This window comes from Carassius carassius, chromosome 46, assembly GCF_963082965.1.
Source record: "Carassius carassius chromosome 46, fCarCar2.1, whole genome shotgun sequence".
NCBI lineage: Eukaryota > Metazoa > Chordata > Actinopteri > Cypriniformes > Cyprinidae > Carassius > Carassius carassius.
Window position 1 is genome coordinate 20832300 of NC_081800.1, and position 16905 is coordinate 20849204.

A 16905-nucleotide genomic window follows, 5' to 3' on the forward strand; every position below is an offset into this window, starting at 1 on the left:
TTGCTAAGGAATGACTAAGAATTTGGGGTATTTGCTAAAGAGTTGCTAGAACAGTTGGTGTAGTTGCTAGAGTGGTTGATAGGGAGTTGCTAGGGTGTTTTGGGTTGTTGCAAGGGAATCGCTAACGTATATGGGGGGATTGCTATTGTGTTCTTAGTGATTACAATGGAGTCACACAGGTACTTAGGTATTCCCTTATGAAACAAAAATATATTACAGTTTATTGGAAAATATCATGTAATATATTAGGCATATATTCTTATATATGGGATTTAATATTTATTTTTTCCCAATATATTGCAATATATTGAAAGCGGCAATCATTTGTATATTTTGCAATATATTATATAATATATGTATCATCAATATATTATTAAATGTATTCAAATATATAATATATTAGAAAATAAAAAGGGAAAATAATATATTACAATATATCACAATATATTACAATATATATTTTAAGAAATATATTGGTAAATATATTTTCCTTTCGTAAGGGTTTCAAGGGGGTTTCTAGGAGGAAAAATGGCATAAAAAATATTTTCATAGTTGCAGTGGGTATGGCAGCTATCCTGTTCAAAACAGCAGAAAAAGAAAAGTGGAAAAATACCCTCATCTACAACAACTTCAATTTGTAAATTTTATCACTTGTTGATGTATGGTAATTAGCACACAGTGTAAGTGTGCACGAATCCTTCACTGGCTCATATTGAGAAACCTCTTCTTCTCTCATATTCAGTATATCATTGGTAATGTTTTTATCCATTATTATCAATCTCATGTCACTCTGACATGTTCTGGTGACATACTGAGAGTATACCCAGGCTCAAATTGATCCCTCCATTGTGACACCAATTCCCTGCTTCAACCAATCAGCTAAGATTAACCCCCAGCTCATCCAGTCACATAATCAGGCAGACTGAGGCTATGGACTCCTCAATCCTCCAGCAGGGAAATCCCCAGCCTTAATCCTGCAGCTCATCTCGAATGAGTTCACACCAGGTTGTGGCAGGAACACTGTGAAGAGGAGCTGACTGATGTGAGGTGGTGGCTTTCCATCACTTTGTGCATTTCCATCTTTGCCATTCTGAAAATGTTTGACAAGCCCTGAAAAGCAAGAGCTTTTAGCGATGCTCTTCTGACCACGTCTTGAATTTTAGGATACTGTAGTGGCCAAAAACCATGTTGTTGTGTATGTTCACTTGTCATCCAACATTTTCCTGCAGCATCTTAATTCATCAACCAAATAGTGGTTCCGTACAATGTGACTTTGCGTTATTTTCTCAGGTCTTTGGGTGGTCTTTTTTTCTTGGATTTCCTGCTTTGTGGACTATGATAGTGAATACAGTTTTCTTTATTATTTTCTTTATTGATTGATTGATTTATGTATGTATATATGTATGTACTATGCCTATGAACAGGTGATCTGATAAAACACACATTATACTTCAACACTGCAACACTTTCTTGTGTCCTGCTCTAGCATTTTCATTGCCTGTTGCTTTAAAAGTCTTCGTTTATCACCTAATAGCTAGAAAAGCTGGTTGCAGGTGGGTCTCATTTAAATAAATGTTTCCTTCAGCCAAGTCAAATGATCTTTTCTACATGCCCTCATTCTCCTGGGCTTCACTGTTTATTAGCTGCTCGGCTCTATCTGTCCTATTGATCAGTGTCTCTGTTCTTCTCGCACTGCGCCATCAGCACTTTCTGCGTATTAAAGGCGGGCTCGCTCCACACAGATGGTGTCCTTAAAGCACGGGTCACGTACTGTTCCCCTCATTTCAGGGTGAACTTAATAAAACTTAACATCGGTTTGTCTGCTTATACCCCCTTAGCGTTTCACATTGAGACAAGTTTATATACAGTATGATGTGAGTGACCACATTTGCCTCTGCTGACAAAAATAAATAAAATAAAAATAAATAAAAAATATAACAAAAAAAATATTTTGATTAAAAAGTATGGATTGTTTAATTTATATTTCTGTATCTATGTATTTATTGTTACTATTTAATATATTTTTATGTTTTTTAATAAAAGGGTTATTATATTTAACTAAAACATTTACTTAAATAAAATAAATGTAGAAGTAAAATAAGAATAACAAAGACACTAAAAAACCCTATCCTCTTAAACCTGATTTATTTCAGCTAATTTCCAAAGCAACATTTCTCATTTTCATTTAGTTTAACTTAATGTACTAAAAGTAGTCAAATGATAATAATAATAATAATAATAATAATAATAATAAAGTTTTTTATAAAGTAATTTTTAAAAATAACAAAACCCAAATTATGAAAAATTAAATAAAAAATAAAAAAAATTCTCTCTGGCTGGCCTTGACCCACATGAGCAGTGCTGATAATAAATAATAAATTCAGGCTATTCAGACTCCTGTCATCTTCTGTTTGTTGTCCTCCTACTCCTTCTCTATCTCCTCCAGTTGAAAAAGTGCAGAGTTGTCAGATGAGCCTAGAAAAGAAGTTTTTTTTCTTCCTCCCAGCCAGCAGAGAAAGACCATACTCACATGAGCAGTATCATTTGGGATGATAGATGGGATAAGGTTTCTACAGGGATAATTTTATCAGATTAGCGAGGTGACAAATAAAATCACTGGCTATTTTACTTTCCAAACATATTTTCCAGCTAGATTACAAATAAGCTATATAATTATTATTATTTTTTCTGTTATTGCTTAGGAAATAATATATAGTTCAATAAACACTGTATTGAGGCATATTGTCACACTATATATAAACAGTATATGGGGCAAGTTGTCACAAATAAACAGTAAAATCCATGCATGACAGAAATGTAAATGTTAAAGGAATGGTTCACCTAAAAATGACAACTTAATGAAAATTGAAACCCATCCAAGATGTAGATGAGTTTGTTTCTTTATCAGAACAGATTTGGAGAAATTTAACATTAAATCACTTTCTCACCAACTGATCCTGTGCAGTAAATGGGTGCCGTCAGAATGAGAGCCCTAACAGCTGATAAAAACATCACAATAATTCACAAGTAATCCACACCACTCGGGTTCATCAGTTAACATCATATGAAGTGAAAAGCTGTTTTTGTAAGAAACTTATCCATTATTAAGATGTTTTAACTTTAAAGGGGTCATATGATGCGATTTAAATTTTTCATTTCTCTTTGGAGAGCTACAGGCTCTTGGTGCATAAAGAAGATCTGTAAAGTTGCAAAGACTAAAGTCTCAAATCCAGAGAGATATTCTTTATCAAAGTTAAGACTCTGTCATGCCCCCCTAAAACAGCTCATTCAAACATGCCCCCACATGTATACATCACTATGTGGAAATATTTGCGTAATGCCGCCTAAATGTAGTAACTGCAGTTAGTGTTGAAGCAGCCATGACAGGGAGATGCTATGTGTATCTATGCGAATGCAAAAGCATTTTATTTGACCTTCCAAAAGTAGATGCATTTAGGAATCTTTAAGATTGCCTACAGCAGAACAGCAAAGCATTTTTCATCTGAATCAGCTACTGTAAGTATGTTTTGTTATTAGTTTAAGTATTTGCTACTGAATGTTGTCTTTTGGGCGGCCCTGAAAATTTCCTTTATTTTCAAATCTCAATGTTGACAGGTATGTCTTAACCATCAGTTGCTTGTGTTCTGCAAACACATATGAGCTTCATCACTGTGTCTGTCGCGTCACTCTGTTCCCCTTGAACTCATGGTAAAACTAAGGACATTATTAACTGTCTTTAAATATATATTTTTTAAGATGAAGCTCATGATTATGGAAAGGGGCATTACATTTACGACGAGTGTTTGCAGTGTTCGGCCAATCATAATGCACTGGGCCAGTTGGCCAATCAGAGCAAACTGTGCTTGTCAGAAGGAGGACCTACAATAATGCACAGTATTTGAAAAATGTGTTTTTTGAACGTTAAAGCATGTCAAAATATTCTGTAACACCAATTACATAAAATGATGATCTCTAAAAAAAGCATCATATGACCCCTTTAAACCATCAATTGTGGTGTTTTTATCAGCTGTTTAGACTCTTATTCTCTGTGTGTGTGTGTGTGAGTAAAACCTATATTTATATATAGGTTAAAGTAACATGAATTATCAAATTACTGTGAATGTCTGAATTGATTTTAAAAGAAAAATGTATATTCTCATTACATTATTCATGATTTACCTGAATTATCCTGAAATACTTTTACAAGAAAAGTACAGGGGCTTTACAAATCTAAACTGAAACATTTCTTGTAGAGCTGCATACTTATGTTTTCACTCAGAAGGGTTAAAAACACTGGCAGAACAGTCCACTGGCTCTCTGAGCTCTCTGTGCTTCTCTGCCGAGCAAAGCCGAGCTGATTCCTGTGTGATAGTGCTGCTCTAATAAAAACACCATTTCAGGATAAGAATTGAATTTCACACATGGGTGCCCAGACACTACATATGTTTCTTCTTAATAAAGAAAAACCACTTGTTCTGAAGAGTATAGGCCTCTGCTGCTCAGCTCTGACTCTACTTTCTTACGTTTGGTACTGTTTTAATGTACTATATAGGCTGACAGTCCTGTATACATTTGTTTTTTCTCCATAGAGCTCTCTGTCTCTCTCTCTCTCTCTCTTTCTCTCTCTCTCTCACACACACACACACACACACACACACACACGCACACATATATATATATATATATTATATATAATATATATTAACCGTTCAAAAGTTTGGGGGTCAATTATGAAGAAATAATAATAATAATAAAAACTTTTCTTTAGCAAGGATGCACGTAATTGATCTAAAGTAACAGTGTAGATCTATCTATCTATCTATCTATCTATCTATCTATCTATCTATCTATCTATCTATCTATCTACAGGTGCTGTTCATATAATTGGAATATCATCAAAAAGTTTATTTATTTCACTAATTCCATTCAAAAAGTGAAACTCGTATATTATATTCATTTATTACACACAGACTGATATATTTCAAATGTTTATTTCTTTTAATTTTGATGATTATAACTGGCAACTAAGGAAAATCCCAAATTCAGTGTCTCAGAAAATTAGAATATTACTTAAGACCAATATAAAGAAAGGATTTTTTTAGAAATCTTGGCCAACTGAAAGTATGAACATGAAAAGTATGAGCATGTACAGCACTCAATACTTAGTTGGGGCTCCTTTTGCCTGAATTACTGCAGCAATGCGGCGTGGCATGGAGTCGATCAGTCTGTGGCACTGCTCAGGTGTTATGAGATCCCAGGTTGCTCTGATAGTGGCCTTCAGCTCTTCGGCATTGTTGGGTCTGGCATATTACATCTTCCTCTTCACAATACCCCATAGATTTTCTATGGGGTTAAGGTCAGGCGAGTTTGCCGGCCAATTAAGAACAGGGATACCATGGTCCTTAAACCAGGTACTGGTAGCTTTGGCACTGTGTGCAGGTGCCAAGTCCTGTTGGAAAATGAAATCTGCATCTCCATAAAGTTGGTCAGCAGCAGGAAGCATGAAGTGCTCTAAAACTTCCTGGTATATGGCTGGGTTGACCTTGGACCTCAGAAAACACAGTGGACCAACAGCAGCAGATGACATGGCACCACAAACCATCACAGACTGTGGAAACTTTACACTGGACCTCAAGCAACATGGATTGTGTGCCTCTCCTCTCTTCCTCCAGACTCTGAGACCCTGATTTCCAAAGGAAATGCAAAATTTACTTTCATCAGAGAACATAACTTTGGACCATTCAACAGCAGTCCAGTCCTTTTTGTCTTTAGACACTTCTGACGCTGTCTGTTGTTTAAGAGTGGCTTGACACAAGGAATGCGACAGCTGAAACCCATATCTTGCATTCGTCTGTGCGTAGTGGTTCTTCAAGCACTGACTCCAGCTGCAGTCCACTCTTTGTGAATCTCCCCCAAATTTTTGAATGGGTTTTGTTTCACAATCCTCTCCAGGGTGCAGTTATCCCTATTGCTTGTACACTTTTTTTCTACCACATCTTTTCCTTCCCTTTAGCTCTCTATTAATGTGATTGGACACAAAGCTCTGTGAACAGCCAGGCTCTTTTGCAATGACCTTTTGTGTCTTGCCCTCCTTGTGCAAGGTGTCAATGGTCATCTTTTGGACAACTGTCAAGTCAGCAGTCTTACCCATGATTGTGTAGCCTCAAGAACTAAACTGAGAGACCATTTAAAGGCCTTTGCAGGTGTTTTGAGTTAATTAGCTGATTAGAGTGTGGCACCAGGTGTCTTCAGTATTGAACCTTTTCACAATATTCTAATTTTCTGAGATACTGAATTTGGGATTTTCCTTAATTCCTTAGTTATACTGTATATATATATATATATATATATATATATATATATATATATATATATATATAGATAGATAGATAGATAGATATGTATATACATTATATGTAACATGGATTCAAACAAAAATATTAGGCAGGACAACAGTTTTCAACATTAATAATATGAAGAGATGTTTTCCATCCATCCATCCATCCATCATCTTCCGCTTATCCGGGGCCGGGTCACGGGGGCAACAGTCTAAGCAGAGACGCCCAGACTTTCCTCTCCCTAGCCACTTCTTCCAGCTCTTCCGGGGGGACCCCGAGGCGTTCCCAGGCCAGCCGGGAGACATAGTCCCTCCAGCGTGTCCTAGGTCTTCCCCGGGGCCTCCTCCCAGTGAGACGTGCCTGGAACACCTCCCTGGGAAGGCATCCAGGAGGCATCCGAAATAGATGCCCGAGCCACCTCAGCTGGCTCCTCTCGATGTGGAGGAGCAACGGCTCTACTCTGAGCTCCTCCCGAGTGACCGAGCTTCTCACCCTATCTCTAAGGGAGCGCCCAGCCACCCGACGGAGAAAGCTCATTTCGGCCGCCTGTATCCGGGATCTTGTCCTTTCGGTCATGACCCACAGCTCATGACCATAGGTGAGAGTAGGAACGTAGATTGACCGGTAAATCGAGAGCTTTGCCTTACAGCTCAGCTCCTTCTTCACCACGACAGACCAGTACAGCGACCGCATTACTGCAGAAGCTGCACTGATCCGTCTGTCAATGTCACGTTCCATCCTTCCCTCACTCGTGAACAAGACCCCAAGATACCTGAACTCCTCCACTTGAGGCAGGAACTCTCCACCAACCTGAAGTGGGCAATCCACCCTTTTCCGACTGAGAACCATGGCCTCGGACTTGGAGGTGCTGATTCTCATCCCAGGCGATTCACACTCGGCTGCAAACCGTCCCAGTGCACGCTGAAGGTCCTGGTCTGAGGAGGCCAACACGACAACATCATCCGCAAAAAGCAGCGACGAAATCGTATGGTCCCCAAACCGGACACTCTCCGGCCCTTGGCTGTGCCTAGAAATTCTGTCCATAAAAATGATGAACAGAACCGGTGACAAAGGGCAGCCCTGCCGGAGTCCAACATGCACTGGGAACAGGTCTGACTTACTGCCGGCAATGCGAACCAAGCTCTTGCTCCGGTCGTACAGGGACCGAACACTAAGTAGGGGGCCGCCGACCCCATACTCCCAGAGCACCCTCCACAGGATGTCGCGAGGAACATGGTTGAATGCCTTCTCCAAATCCACAAAACACATGTGGACTGGTTGGGCAAACTCCCATGAACCCTCCAGCACCCTGGAAAGGGTATAGAGCTGGTCCAGTGTTCCACGACCGCGACAAAAACCACACTGTTCCTCCTGATTCCGAGGTTCCACTATCGGCCGAATTCTCCTCTCCAGTACCCTGGCATAGACTTTCCCAGGGAGGCTGAGAAGTGTGATCCCCCTATAGTTGGAACAAACTCTCCGGTCCCCCTTCTTGAAAAGAGGGACCACCACCCCGGTCTGCCAGTCCAGAGGTACTGTCCCCAACCGCCATGCGATGTTGCAGAGGCATGTCAGCCAAGACAGCCCCACAAGATGTTTTTATTTATTTATTTTTTTTATTATTATAAAAGTATAATTTACTATACATTTACATTTACAGAATAATTTGCAATAATGCTTCCAATGGAAAAACAGTGAAGAGGTTTTTTTTTTTTTTTTTGCTGAAGTGAATGTGCTGTAATAACCTCTATTTGTAGGACTGTGTAGTTGTGAAATGCTATCTATAATGAAATCAGGCCTTTGGAGCATCACAAGATGTAACGGTATTTGAATGAACAAATAAAACAACTGAGCAAATGAAAACTTGACAGTGGCTGAATGCCTTTGTAAATATAGATTTATAATAGTCAAAGTCAAAGTCACCTTTATTTATATAGCGCTTTAAACAAAATACATTGCGTCAAAGCAACTGAACAACATTCATTAGGAAAACAGTGTCAATAATGAAAAAATGATAGTTAAAGGCAGTTCATCATTGAATTCAGTTATGTCATCTCTGTTCAATTAAATAGTGTCTGTGCATTTATTTGCAATCAAGTCAACGATATCGCTGTAGATGAAGTGTCCCCAACTAAGCAAGCCAGAGGCGACAGCGGCAAGGAAACGAAACTCCATCGGTGACAGAATGGAGAAAAAAACTTTGGGAGAAACCAGGCTCAGTTGGGGGGCCAGTTCTCCTCTGACCAGACGAAACCAGTAGTTCAATTCCAGGCTGCAGCAAAGTCGGATTGTGCAGAAGAATCATCTGTTTCCTGTGGTCTTGTCCTGGTGCTCCTTTGAGACAAGGTCTTTACAGGGGATCTGTATCTGGGGCTCTAGTTGTCCTGGTCTCCGCTGTCTTTAAGGGATGTAGAGGTCCTTTCTAGGTGCTGATCCAGCAACTGGTCTGGATACGTACTGGATCTGGGTGACTGCAGTGACCCTCTGATCTGGACACAGACTGGATCTGGTGGCCACGGTGACCTCGGAACAAGAGAGAAACAGACAAATATTAGCGTAGATACCATTCTTCTAATGATGTAGCAAGTACATAGGGTGTTATGGGAAGTGTTTCCGGTTCCGGTTTACCTAATTAATGCAGCCTAAAAATCCTTTAACGGATTTGGATAATAAAAGCATATTAGTATGTTATGTGTATGCCAGGTTAAAGAGATGGGTCTTTAATCTAGATTTAAACTGCAAGAGTGTGTCTGCCTCCCGAACAATGTTAGGTAGGTTATTCCAGAGTTTAGGCGCCAAATAGGAAAAGGATCTGCCGCCCGCAGTTGATTTTGATATTCTAGGTATTATCAAATTGCCTGAGTTTTGAGAACGTAGCGGACGTAGAGGATTATAATGTAAAAGGAGCTCATTCAAATACTGAGGTGCTAAACCATTCAGGGCTTTATAGGTAATAAGCAATATTTTAAAATCTATATGATGCTTGATAGGGAGCCAGTGCAGTGTTGACAGGACCGGGCTAATATGGTCATACTTCCTGGTTCTAGTAAGAACTCTTGCTGCTGCATTTTGGACTAGCTGTAGTTTGTTTACTAAGCGTGCAGAACAACCACCCAATAAAGCATTACAATAATCTAACCTTGAGGTCATAAAAGCATGGATTAACACTTCTGCATTTGACATTGAGAGCATAGGCCGTAATTTAGATATATTTTTGAGATGGAAAAATGCAGTTTTACAAATGCTAGAAACGTGGCTTTCTAAGGAAAGATTGCGATCAAATAGCACACCTAGGTTCCTAACTGATGACGAAGAATTGACAGAGCAACCATCAAGTCTTAGACAGTGTTCTAGGTTATTACAAGCGGAGTTTTTAGGTCCTATAATTAACACCTCTGTTTTTTCAGAATTTAGCAGTAAGAAATTACTTGTCATCCAGTTTTTTATATCGACTATGCAATCCATTAGTTTTTCAAGTTGGTGTGTTTCACCGGGCTGCGAAGAAATATAGAGTTGAGTATCATCAGCATAACAGTGAAAGCTAACACCATGTTTCCTGATGATATCTCCCAAGGGTAACATATAAAGCGTGAAGAGTAGCGGCCCTAGTACTGAGCCTTGAGGTACTCCATACTGCACTTGTGATCGATAGGATACATCTTCATTCACTGCTACGAACTGATGGCGGTCATATAAGTACGATTTAAACCATGCTAATGCACTTCCATTAATGCCAACAAAGTGTTCAAGTCTATGCAAAGGAATGTTGTGGTCAATTGTGTCAAACGCAGCACTAAGATCCAATAAAACTAATAGAGAGATACACCCACGATCAGATGATAAGAGCAGATCATTTGTAACTCTAAGGAGAGCAGGATTGGCTGAGAAGGGCGGTGAGCCTTATCTTTCAGGAGAACAGCGTTAACTGTCTGAACTAATCTTGTGCATTTGCCTCATAAGTACGTTTGTAAATAGGTTTATCTGTGAAAACGTATTGCCCCTGTAAAATCTCAAATCATTGTGGCTTATGCAGCACAAACATGCAGAAGAGTGAAAAGGCCTTAGATAAGGCAATCAAAGCCGATGCTACTTACACTAACTTTTATTCAAGAAATCTGTCATCTCCAGAGACTGACAAACAGAAACCAGCAATATGTTTTCATAGATGCAGCAAATCTGAATTACTTGACCTCCTGCCTTGAATGGCAGAAAAGGCTCCTTTGAGTCACTTAGAGATTGTCCTGCAGTCACTATGTATTATGCATGTGTGGATTGTTGTGGAATTTTTCTAGTCTCAGATGAACCCTGTGCTGATGGGTGCAGACTTGTTTTCTGATGGGGTATGCATCTCTGCTCAGGGCTAGCAGGAAGACCCTTGATGTGGGAGTGGACAGCACATTTGGACATCGCTGTGGTGGCTAGACAGAACTCTGGCACTTTCTGCAAATATCATAAATGTTTGCATCCCGAGACTTTTATTTAAATCTTCAGAGGCAAAATCACATTTATTTTGTTGTCTATTATCTATTGTATTATACTATTATCTAACATTAATTTAACAGTGTAAAATCTCAATAAATGTTTAAAAAAAATTTTTTTACCCAAATATGTCACATACAGCACATGTATTCTTGTATATTATCTATTACACTGTACTATTATCTAACATGATGCTAGCCTACCATTTTTTTACATTTATCAAATACCTAATTTTTAGATCTGTGAATTACGTAACCTTCCCTACATCATGACGTGAAGAAAGGGAAATCATTTCATTACATTTTATTAATTTGTACACACATTTTAGTGTTGACTGCATTTTTTTTTAATATAAGGGTTAGTTCAGTCCAACGACTTTTACAGTAGTTTGTATTTCTTCAGTTCATGTCTTCCTTTGTTTGATTTCCGCCACTTTTTAGTTGCTATGGTTACGATCATTAGTTAGTATGGTTCAGCTGTGCTCATTATCTCATGTATATAACGCTGCGTTCAAGTCCTCCTGGGAAGTTCGTACTTATGAGTTGAAAAGTCGTTTACGACTTCGGGTGTGTTCAAGTCAGTTTACTCGGCACAAGATGATGGTGTACCTTCTTTTAATAAATGACACGAAAATACAACAGGGTTTGTTAACTCTGCTAATAGAAAATGAAGAGCAAAGAATTTGCATCAGGTGTGTTTTGCGTTTTAAATTTTTTTAAATAATTTATGAAGCTACTTTAATCTTAAAACGTGTTAATTGTTATATAGCAATCCTGGCTATCAATTTCAACTAAAAAATTACCGTTAACAACAGACATTGCATCCATCGATTCTGTCATGTTTCTCATTGACACGCCCCAACTCAGAGTTTCCCACTCATAATTACAACTTTTTTTAGTTTGCCCGGTCACCATTTACATTGAGGTGTTTTACTTTGCCTTATGTTGTATTACCTTGTGGTTTATTAAAGATCATGTTTGATCTTCATCAGTCTGTCTGCACACACCTTGCTGACAGTTTGTCAGTAACGACAAATAAATTTTTCATCCCAAACTTTTTTTACCCTGTTATTTGCAACCGTGTTATCCATGCAGGTATAACTTTTTGTATTTATTTTTTTTTTTTTAGTACTTATATTTAGATTTTTTTTGAGAACTGTGCTAACTTTGTTTCTTTGTGGTTGCTAGGGTGTTCTGAGTGTAATGTCCATGTAAGTGTCCATTTATTTTTTTTGCTATTTTTTTTAGGCCTGTTCCAATTTATGACAATTTATAACAGCCCTCCAATAATTACAAGCATAAAACAGCTCATTTAATACATTTGACATTTTGAGGTTGGCAAATTAGTATTTTCTGAAGTTTAAGCACCTTCTTTCACTGACCAATTGTTCGGAAAAAGAAAAAAAATCAGTTATTTAAAAGTTTCAAGCCTGATTTTGTATGGAGAAAAGTGTCTGCTAATGAACAGTGCTGTATTGTTTCAGTTCTTTCTATCTTCCTCCATCTCTGTCTCTCTTGGGGAATTCTGGGAGTACATAAACCTGAGTCGCGGCTAGAGCCAACAATTGTGAAATCACTGTTCATGATTGCACCGTTCAGAACTCTGAGACTATTCCAAGAGCAGTCGTGGAATCAAAGCTCGAATGAATCACTCCTCTCCGCTCATTCATTCAAATTCATGCTCTGTACGTGAGAAGTCTTTCTTTTCAGGCCGAGCTGTTCGTATCAGTCCTGCGCAGACAGTGGCTGGATTGGGTTTAATTGCTGTGATGTGGACTTGATAGGAGTGGTTCTCTCTTTCCAACTCATTTTCTCTCCAGCAATTGCGTTCCAATTAATAACACCCAGTGAAGCATTGCTTGTGGATGTGAAATGCCCTGCCACTCATCATCTAGGAAGCTTTCGGTTGTCAATGTACTGGTCTCAACCGAACTATATTTTTTTGCTCTTTAAATCTGCGTACATGTGATTGATTGATTGATTGCAAACTACAACAACAGTTAAACGAACTTACAGATCAAATAATAAAACTCACCCATTTTATTTTATAATTTTTTTAACCCTCATGTTATGCTCTGTAAGTCATTCGTACAAATTCATACGAATTGTGCAACTCGTAAAATACGTACGATTTGGCAATAATCATATGAATTTGTAAGAGTGTGGTCGTATGAATTCATACGAATTAGCCACTTCCTAAAATATGTACAAATTGCCGTGAGATCGGGTTGCAAGGGGTCGGACTCTGGGTGCGGGACTGCAGATGCAGCAGGCTCCGAGTCTGCAGCTTCATACTACTCCCTGAAAATTCTAGTAGAATGTTACCACAAACATGGAATTTCCCCAAAACATTGATTTTTTTGACCCCCCCCCCAACCCCCCCCCCCCCCAACCTTGTTACACTTGTGGTGTTCCTGGTCAAAAAGGACCAGTCTACAAAAAATTGCTTAGAAATCTGTCATTGTGCAACATTATTAACAAATATTGGATACAATTTTTTTTTTATCAATTTGTTTTCTTTCAATTAGCACAGGTTTTGTATTTTTTTAAGGAACTGATTGATCATAGACCTCACTGATCTGAGCTTATGCATTTTGCCTAAATTATCCACAAATACTTTTTTCACTACTCTAAAAATTCCGGATTTTGTAGCATATTAAGAGAACTTACAAGCAATTTTTAAAAGGCTGGTCATTTTTGACTTGGAATACCGAATTAAAGTATATTCAGTACAGCACAAGAGTTAAAGTTTAGATTTAAAGTATTTAGTTTAAACTTATATACTTTTACTCTGCTAAATGGTAATTGGAATCATATTGCATGCACCAGAAGCTTGACATTTCTTCGTTGTATACTGATGCTTCTAATGGAAAATTCCGTTGTTTATGATTCTTCTCAGTATTTCCGCTCTTCACTGTGATAGCTTCTAGAGGAGGTGAAGGCAGCTTGAGGAGGTCGAGTGAGCCTAACGTGGGAAGAAGTGAAGCGAAATGCTAACAGACACAGGCCACTGCTCTTACCCTCTGGCAGGAGAACTCTCTATAACCCTACCCAGACACCGCTGCATCCCCTTCACTACAGAACTGACATGCTGCTCTCATCTGAGTCGGTTCCATGTGGGCATCTGCTCGTGCGTAAGTCATTCGGAGCACAGTGCACAAACCTTTATGGCTTTGTCACTGTAACTAAGACCCTGCTCTGTTCCTATAAAATGAAAAAAAGAGAAGAAAATACAAGGTGTTGAGTAGGAGGAAGTCAAAGAGAGAAAATGAAATGAAAGTGGCCGTAAAATAAAAGATGAGAGGAAGCGGTTAGTGACCAGCCGATAATAAATAAAGAACATGTTAAATTATAAGTACAAAAAGTAAAAAAATTAAGAGAGTGAAAGGGGGAGGAACAGGAAAAGAACCAAAAATAGTGACAAAAAATAGACAAGAAGCACTTTTCATAAATACGATATTCTTGAGTCTCATTTCATTTAAAAACAAACATTGTTTTGTCATGAGAACTATTAGATGTTTTATATTGTCACAATTTTATCAAACTATTGAATTAACTAATTGATCAAATCACCATATGTATATATATATATATATATATATATATATATATATATATATATATATATATATATATATATATATATAATTTTTTTTGTGCTACAGTAATTTATTGTGTGCTATATTTTGTGCACAACCTTGTTACCATATGATTTTTCAATTTCTATGGCATGAAGAGAAGTATTTTTCAAATATTGTTGTGTTTACCGCAATTATTGCGCTATTATATCTTAAGCAATTCTGTTACCAGAAATTTTGAAAGAAAAACGAATTAAATAACATTTATAGCTAAAATGTACAAAAATCAGGGATTAAATATTGGTAGCAGGCTTGCAAAAAAATACAAATAAAAAGGTTTTCCTTGAACATAACCTGAATATACAGTAGTATCTGCATTATGCTTCTTGAAGTTGACATTCAACATTTGTAGAAGGTTAAATGACCAATTGTTGAAAAAAAAATCCTATTCATGAAAGGTGCAAGAAAGATGTGTTGAATGGGAGAGTAGGAGAGACAAAATGTGAGAGAGAAGGTCTGCCGAATAAGGGAAGATGAATTACAGGAATGTGCACGGTGACTCGGCTCGTTTAGGAGCTGATGTGTCGGGAAGCGGAGGATGGGTGTTAATAAGAAGCCTTATGTGGCTTTCTACAAACTGAAATGCTTCACAGACTACAAGAACAGAAGCGAGAGAGAGAGAAGAGAAACACAACAACAGCGAGGCTTGTTGATCTCTGCTGAGTCACACAGACAGAATTTAAACAATGAAACATTAAAGTACACATATAGTAAGCTACGTATAGTTTATAGAACTTGTTCCAGAACAATGGTTTTCAACTGGTGGGTCATGACCAAAAATTGGGTCGCAGGTTTTTTTCTGATATGGTTATGAACAACAAGGAAAAAATCAATGATAAATATAAATCATAGAATGCAAACCAGACAATCATTTAGGGGAGCTAAATAAAAAGGATACTTCAATTCTAATTTAAAGTTAGAATTAAACTAACTTTAATACTTTAGAAGTATCATAGAAGTAAAATGGGTTCAAGCTCAGTGTTTAAGCTTCATGATTCTTTTTGATTTCCTCTATGCACTCTCATGGCTGAAGTCTAACATTCACTGATCATTTGATTTTAGTATCTCAAGCTGTTGCTCCTTCCACTGGTCAAAGACGATCTTAAACTATGCAGCACTGAGGCAACATACCAGATTTCACACTCATGTCACGTTGGCAGTGCTGTGTGGCTCTAGCTATGAATTAATTAATTGTCTCTGTTGGAAAAAACCAAATGTCCTGCAGATCTCAGAGATCCCACATTGTATTACAGAACAATATTGGTGAATAATGAATAAAAGCATCCTCTAAGTTGCAGACTATTTCACACTGTGCATCTAAGTTTATTTTTGTCCACTCATTGTCGATGACTAACACCTTTATTGCTTCTTTCCCAACTGTCCTATCCTAATCAGCAGATACATGATGAGCCATCCATTTTTTTCCCAACATCCCACTCTTTCTGTCATCCCTCCTCTCTCCCTCCCTCAACCTTGACAAGCTGTAATCCCCATATTTTGTCTGAGCATATCACTTCTGCTACATTTGGCTGGGCTAATGCCCCACTATGGGGTCGTGTGTGAGGGCTGGGAGAGGAGCAGGTCCCTCTTTGGCCATTTACATAGAGCTGTAAATGCCATTATGCCATCACTTTGCATTTAGATAACTGCCAGCACACCTAGTAAATAAAGCTGTGTGCATCTATGTCAGTCTTTCCAGTTGAGGAGAGGAAGGAGGGGGTGTCTTCACCTGACTGAAGCCCTCCATCAAATCAGCATCTAGATCCACTCTTCAATTTCTCTATTAGACACACATATCTGAGATATGGATAGGCTTGTAAGTTCAGGCAGAAAATCCAGTCATGCACATGTAAATGGGTAATTCACAACATCTTGAGATCTGCTTCTTTCTATTTAATAATTTGAGTTAATACTGTAATCTCTCTTGGCAAATCTGAGAACAGTTTGAGAAATTGAGATTTATTTAGAATCTTGCATGAAACATTGGGATCTTTGTTCTCAGGAGAAACGTATAGCAATAATGAGAAAACTTTGATTTCATATTGAAATCTATTTTAAGAAATCTGAGCAAGTTTGAAGCATTCTTTCTGATATTTTATAGGAGATGTATGTTGGATTATGGTGGGGGGGTTTTTTCAGGGAAAATGTCTAAGAAGCAATGATGAGAAACATGGATACTGATAAAAGTCGCAGTTTCCCTTCCATTTATTCAGATTTCTATCTGGGGAAAACAAGATCTCATTTGCTGATTCTCACCATTTTAGGTTAACTAATGAATGGCCAGTCTGTCTGTACCTTCTGGTGAAATCATCTTACACTCATAACAGCCAAAGACGAGGTTAGCATCTCTCCGAACATTAAACATATCATATGATCACCCCTTCTCCCGGAGTACTCCTCGTTACTCTATTTCTGTGGCTAAAGTGCAACACAGCTGGAGGGTAGAGCAAA